Below are 7,184 nucleotides of genomic sequence, written 5' to 3'. Positions count from 1 at the left end.
CGACAGTCCATCTAGTTTATTAACTCCAAGTGAAGTGAAGTGAAGTGGGCATAATTCTCTAGATGTGTTACAGAGTGCTAGTATCTGTTTCCTTGTCTCACCCACACAATGTATTAATATGTATGTCTCTTGGCGCGGTGCTAGGTCGGTTCTATGGCTTTGAGAAGGCCCATCGCCTCGACCCCACCTCCAGCACGCTGGAGTTCACCTTGTTGGCTGACGACTACAGGCTCATTGAGGAGGTCTGCTTCGGCGCCAAGAGAAAATGTGTTGTGGATGTGTCCAGCTGGTCTGTGTTAAGCTGGGAAGATCAATCCATTTATAGCTTTTTATATTTTATTACAGTGAAAATGGCAGTACTAGCTTCAGTAGCATCAAGCTTTAGGTTTCTTCTTACTGGAGTTACCAATGGCTGACAGGTTTTATATACTCAATCCTGTAATTTCTGTTATAGATTTTCAGCTTGATCCACTATTTTGGTCAGTGATTTGCATTACCCTCGCTGCTGCTCTGCTCTGTACATACGTAACCTAGGACTCTTATCTAATCAGGGGCACTCTTTGGTTTCTATTCTACAATTATTAGTTTCACAAAACTGCTTGTAACTCCTCTAGAAGCACTGCAATTTGCGGTCTCTAGGATGGTTTTTCCTCACTGCATATGCTGCTGTGATTTAATTTGACTTGGTAACAATGTCTGTCAAACAATCAAACACAAGCAAATTAAATGCTTTCTAGTATTCCGTATAGTGCTTGCTATGCAGTGCATAGTTTTGAATGGTTCAATTATACAGAGCTCTCCATGCCCAAGATGAAAAATTCTCACTGTCAATCTGTTTGATGCTATCATTTTCTTACCATCATATTATATGTGCCGCTCAACATTCAACCTGCTTTAATCTACACTAGTATTCAGTTTGTACCTCATCTAGCACACTGCCTAAAATTGCCACTATTCTTTTAATGAATTTGGTACAATTACCTTGTGATTCCTCTGTTTGCTTCATATTATGGTTGCTCTACTGCTAGTGTCTTACTAGCTTGTTCTGGCTCATCGTGTTCTTTCTTGTATTTGATTTTTCATGTGCCTAAGTATATGTGTAGTACATGTGCAAGCAAACATTTGAACTCAAGCCCATCCATCCTTTGTACTGTACTATACTAAAGAAGTAATGTAGATGAATATACATGCAGTTTTATTAAGTGAATGCCATGCAAACAACTAACTTGCTCTTGTCCATGTAGATGGAGTAGGAGGATGAGCAGCAACAACAAATGAGCCTGATGGTGAAGAAGCACCTGGTGACCAAAACTCCTTCAAGTGCTCTTTAGTCGTTCCAAAACAAGGTCTTGATGTCCCCCTTATAGAAAATGTTCATATATGTTCCTGCATGATGTGTGTGTGCATGTTGGATGGTCACATTCTAGTGTACTAGGTAGCTAGTAAGCTTGTTTTGCTACCAGATGATTGAGTGTCATCTCAGTTTGTACCTCATCTAGCTCACCACCTCAAATTGCCACTGTTTTGTTAGTGTTTCCTTCTTGGTTGGCTAAACATATTTGTTTGTTTGATTTGGAGCATTAGACGCTCTCCATCGATGATTGCCTAATTTTATTCATCGTCTCCACAATATATTCATTTGATTGTCTGCTACATCTCCACTTAAATACTCATAATGCTTTTGTCCAGCCTTTGTTCAATTGGACTGACCATATCTCTGGTTAAAATTGTGGTCTTGATCTTTTGTTTAAACCTGGGACATCATGCATAACTAGCTCTTTCTTTTCAGTCTAAACATGAGACCTTTTTCTGTTTTCAGTCACACTTCTGTTTTGTTGTGCTTGATAAACCTGAGACTTCTTTCGATTGTAATATCGAAGTTTTTTGGTTCTGACCTCAGTAGTAGTGCACTAATATTGAAGTTGTTCACTCTTTTACAGGAGCTCCAGGCCTAATTTTCTTGGAGTGTGAAGCCGTGAAGCCAAGTGCGAATCAGTGAAGCCCTACTTAGCAAAGAGTTTTTTGATTCTGTAGTAGACTGTAAATTGTAATATTGTAACAGATTGTAAAAGACTAATGTAGTGTTATTTGATGAATTATATTTGTCCCGTCCTAGTTGAAATAGTGATTATGTATGTTAAAAATATGTGAAATGGAAACTTGACGAGCGGGACCAATTTATGTCCCACTTATGAATATAATCTAAGAATTTATGACATTTTTGACATGTGGGACCCATCTGACTAGTGGGACCAGCTCTAAAATAAAACGATTGAAAAATAGAAAATCAATTGATGGAAAGAGGGCCATGGCCCAACAAAAAAAGGCTGCAATATTGGGCTTGGCCCATGAACCCAACCAAAAATTGACAGACAGAAAAAAACACAAATAGGCTAAATTGTTGGGCTCGGCCCATGTAAAACACTGAATCGGACCGGGCTGATTCTTGTGCCACATCAGCTTGCCATACTAGATGCCTACGTGGTCTGGGGAGGTTGCTTGTGACCAAAAAATTTGTCTTGGAACCAACAACCTTTTACATATCGCAAAGAAGGTCACTAATTTCAGTTTACGACCGCCAGCTTTTGACCTTCTGTTTTTGGTCACAAAAAGGTTGCAAATGAAAAACTATGACCTTTCAGTGACCAATAGTGGTGGTCACAAGTTGACATATTTGTTGTAGTGCAGGCGATTGCACACAGCTCCTGGAAGCCCCCAGCCCCCTCGTCTTGATGGTGGTAGTCATTCCTCCTTGGTGGTGGCGGCAGCGGGGGAAGACCGGCGTTGCCCTGAGGACGATCCTCACAAGGCTGGTCCCTCCAGGCGCCCTCGCGAGGACGATCCTGCCAGCGGTCCTCACGAGGACTGTCACGCCACTCCTGGCACAGGCCACAGTCGTCCCAGCGTCCACCGCCACGTCCTCCTCCTCGGCCGTTGCCCCGGTCGCTGCGTTCGGGGCGTCGACCAAAGCGTCCCTCGCGAATGGCTCTGAGCTCTTGACACTCGCTGGTGTTGTGGCTGTTCAGGTTCTGGAAGGCGCAGAACGGTCGGCCGCCCTTGGATGACTCGGGCTGGTCCCAGCCTTGCTTTGTGTCCAGCTCCGCTGTGAGCATGGCTGCTTCCTTGCGCTTCACGTCCTTGGCCTTGGCCTTCTTCTCCTTTGCACCCGCTGCTGGCAGCTCAAGGAAGGAGAGGCGCCCCTCCTCAGCTCTTGCGCACTTTGTCGCCAGGTTGAACAGCTCCTGAGATCTGCACAACTCCTCGTGGAGAGCAAGCTTCTCCTTCATCTTGATGTCGCGGACGCCGTCAGAGAACGCGAAGATGATGGCCTTGTCCGTGACCTTGGGGATCTTGAGGCGAGTGTTGTTGAAGCATTGGATGTACTTCTAGAGGGTCTCTCTATAACACCCACAATGCGGCTATATCTCCCACGTGTCGAAGCACGACTTAGAGGCATAACCGCATGGTGGTTTTGTCGCAAGAAGGGTCATCTTCACACAATCCCATGTAATGAACAAGAATGGGATAAAGAGTTGGCTTACAATCTCCACTTCACACAATGAACATATAATAAATCATACATCATTCAGAGTACACACACATAGTCCGACTACGAACGAAGCCAAAAGAAAAGAAGATAACCCAACTGCTAGATCCCCGATCGTCCCGACTGGGCTCCACTACTGATCAACAAGCAACAACACATAGCAACAACTAAGATCTTCGTTGAGCTCCCATCTGAGCTCGGTTGCATCATCTGCACTGGTATCATCGGCACCTGCAACTATTGTGACAGTATCTGGTGAGTCGCGAGGACTCAGCAATCTCAAAACCCGCAAGATCAAGACTATTTAAGCTTATGGGAAAGGAAGGGGGTAAAGTGGTGAGGCTGCAGCAGCGACTAAGCATATATGATGGCTAGCATATGCAAATAGAGGGAGAAGAGAAGCAATGGAACGGTCGTGAAGCTAGCAATGATCAAGAAGTGATCCTGAACTCCTACTTACGTCAAACATAACCCAAAACCGTGTTCACTTCCCGGACTCCGCCGAAAAGAGACCATCACGGCTACACACACGGTTGATGCGTTTTAATTCGTATCTGGTGTCAAGTTATCTACAACCGGACATTAACAAATTCCCCAATAACCGCAGGCACGGCTTTCGAAAGATTATATACCCTGCAGGGGTGTCCCAACTTAGCCCATGACAAGCTCTCGCGATCAACGAAGGAATAGACCTTCTCCCAGGAAGACCCAATCAGACTCGGAATCCCGGTTTGCAAGACATTTCGACAATGGTAAAACAAGACCAGCAAAGCCGCCCGATGCGCCGACAAATCCCGATAGGAGCTGCACATATCTCGTTCTCAGGGCACACCGGATAAGTCAAGCTACGAGTAAAACCAGCCCTCGAGTTTCCTAGAGGTGGCCCCGTAGGTTGCTCATTTCGGACCAACACTCGAAGGAGCACTGGCCCGGGGGGGTTAAAATAAAGATGACCCTTGAGTCTGCAGAACCCAAGGGAAAAAGGCTTAGGTGGCAAATGGTAAAACCAAGGTTGGGCCTTGCTGGAGGAGTTTATTCAAAGCGAACTGTCAAGGGGGTCCCATAAATCACCCAACCGCGTAAGCAACGCAAAATCCGGGAACATAACACCGGTATGACGGAAACTAGGGCGGCAAGAGTGGAACAAAACACCAGGCATAAGGCTGAGTCTTCCACCCTTTACCAAGTATATAGATGCATTAATAATATAAGAGATATTGTGATATCCCAATCATAATCCTGTCCATCATGGAGCAATCTTCAACTTCACCTGCAACTAACAATGCTATAAGAGGGGCTGAGCAAAGCGGTAACATAGCCAATCAACGGTTTGCATAGGAAAGGTGTCAAAGGTTAGAGGCTGACATGGCAATATGGGAGGCATAGTAAACAAGTGATCGGTAGCGCAGCATAGCAATAGAACGAAGCAACTTGCAAGCAAAGATAGAAGTGATATCGAGGGTAAAGGTCATCTTGCCTGAACTCCCGATAGGAAGAAGAACGAGTCCATGAAGAAGACAAACGGACGTAGTCGAACGAATCCTCACAACTCTGGAACGAAACCGAAGCTAACGAGAGAAGCAAACCGGAAAGAAGCAAACAATATGGTAAACAACCATCACATAATCATGGCATGATGCACAACCAAATATGATGCATGTCCGGTTTAAAGAGGCATGGCATGGCAATATGCACAACCAACACTACAAGTTAAGTGGAGCTCAATATGCAACGAGTTGCATATTGACGAAACACCACATTCAAATATTTAGTTCGCTCTCGTTTAGGTACCCAACAATATTAGATGTTGTTAAACATGGCAAGAGGTGAGGCATAAGCAAACCACCTAATTAGGCAAGTTTAAATGAGGCCGGAAATAACAAACGATAATTCCAGAAATCCCCATATGTCATTTAGTAGTTTAATGCAACAACAATTTTAAACATTTTAAATGTTGGTATCATGATGCGGATGACATATGAAAGTTTATGCAATTTAAGAGAATGTTGACATCTAATATGATAGGGAGCATTTGGTCACCACGGCGGAACAAAAGGGGTGCCACGACAACGATAACGAAAATGGTGCCACGGCAACGATAACGAAAATGGTGCCATGGCAACGATAACGAAAATGGTGCCACGGCAGCATATCCGAAAATGGTGCCACGGCAACATATCGGTTCCGGTAACTCGATTGAGATACGGATGCAAGAGAGAAGTGTGCGGATGAGCGCAACATACTAGAGATGGTGGGGAGCTCCCGACTTCCGGGTTCCCACGGGACGGCGGCATGGAAACGAGTGACACTTCGAACACGGTGCAAACACAAGCACCTCATACAACACACATTAGGTCATGGGCGTCGTCTCGGCGTTATACCTTCGAAGCGTGCGTTCGGGGCGGAACGAGTTCGGAGCGGTGTAGAGGAAGTAGGCGTTCATGGGACATCGTGGAAGTAGTCGTTCTCGCGGCGGTGGTAGTGGAAATAGTTTTTCATGTGTCGTCGTGGGAAGTAGTCGTACACGGCGTCGGTAGTGGTACACGGGTCTTCGGGCGATGGTAGATGGTACACGGGACGTCGGGGTACTTGTCGGTCCGGTCTTGGCGGTGTAGATGTACACGTTGTCAGGGTACTTGGTGTTGACGGTCCTGTAGTCATACTAGGCATCCGGTGGACTTGGTGAAATCCACGAAGGTGTCCTTGGGCATTCCTGGTTGCTGCGTCTTGACAAATCGAAGGGGATCTAAGGGACTTGCCAAGGCCCTGCCTAGGGAGGAGGTTGGGCGCGCGGCGCATGGTGGTGGAGGCGAGATCCGGGCGCGGGGTTCCGTTCCCGGCGTCGGAATGGAGGGGGGTGCACCAGCGACGAGAGGACGGCGGCTTGACGCGGCTATGGCAGGGAGGCGAGCGAGGAGGAGGCAGAAGGGATCGGGCGAGGCGCTCCTCTCGTGCGTGGTGACGGCGCGAGGGAGGAGACGAGGGAGAGTGGGGGATCGGGCAGGGGGTTCGGGCTAGGGTTAGGAGGGATTGGTGGGGGCGGCTGGGCCTTGGGCCGCAGCTATAGGAGACCCAAATGGCCGGCTGGGCTGGGCTGGAATCTCTCTCTCCCTCACACACATGACAGAAGAGAGAAAAAAAATAAAGAAAGAAAAGGAAAGAAAGAAAAAGGTTAGAGAAGGGACTTGGGCATGCGGTTAATTTTCTCGGACTCGCAAAAATGAGCTTGAACCAAGAAAAATAGAAAAGAGGCACGAATGCAAGATTTAAATTCAAACTCATTCGAATTTAATTCAAATGGGTTTGAACAGAAGTGAGGGTTTGGGAAGGTCCAAAAATGTTCGGATTTTTGGTGGAGCTCCAGAAAATGATAAAAGAATTTATGGACAAAGTTGGAGACCAAGAATTGAGATAACAACGGCATTGGGATATTTGCAAGTGTGTTATGGTGATTTCCGAAATAAAGAAATATTTAATATAGCTCCCTAAATATCGGGAGGGTATGTTATAAAGAGAAGTCACCATGTGAGTTCCCTCGGTTTAAATGGATCGAAGATCCATACAATTTATTTAGAAGAGTTTTAAAAATTAAATGGCATGATGGCATGATGATGTGATGCAATGCACATGATGCAGA

The 7,184-nt window shown here is 46.0% G+C and overlaps 1 long non-coding RNA gene across 1 annotated transcript; it reads left to right on the top strand.

The window, feature by feature from the left end:
- The first annotated feature begins 201 nt into the window (after positions 1–201).
- Positions 202–2,096, top strand: LOC119305976. Its single transcript, XR_005148815.1, has 2 exons — positions 202–419; positions 1,245–2,096. It is a non-coding gene; the product is annotated as an uncharacterized LOC119305976 (long non-coding RNA).
- Positions 2,097–7,184: the final 5,088 nt, after the last annotated feature.

The sequence above is a fragment of the Triticum dicoccoides genome, chromosome 5B, assembly GCF_002162155.2.
Source record: "Triticum dicoccoides isolate Atlit2015 ecotype Zavitan chromosome 5B, WEW_v2.0, whole genome shotgun sequence".
NCBI lineage: Eukaryota > Viridiplantae > Streptophyta > Magnoliopsida > Poales > Poaceae > Triticum > Triticum dicoccoides.
The sequence above is the reverse complement of the archived record's forward strand: the minus strand, read 5'-3'. Positions and strand labels throughout refer to the sequence as shown.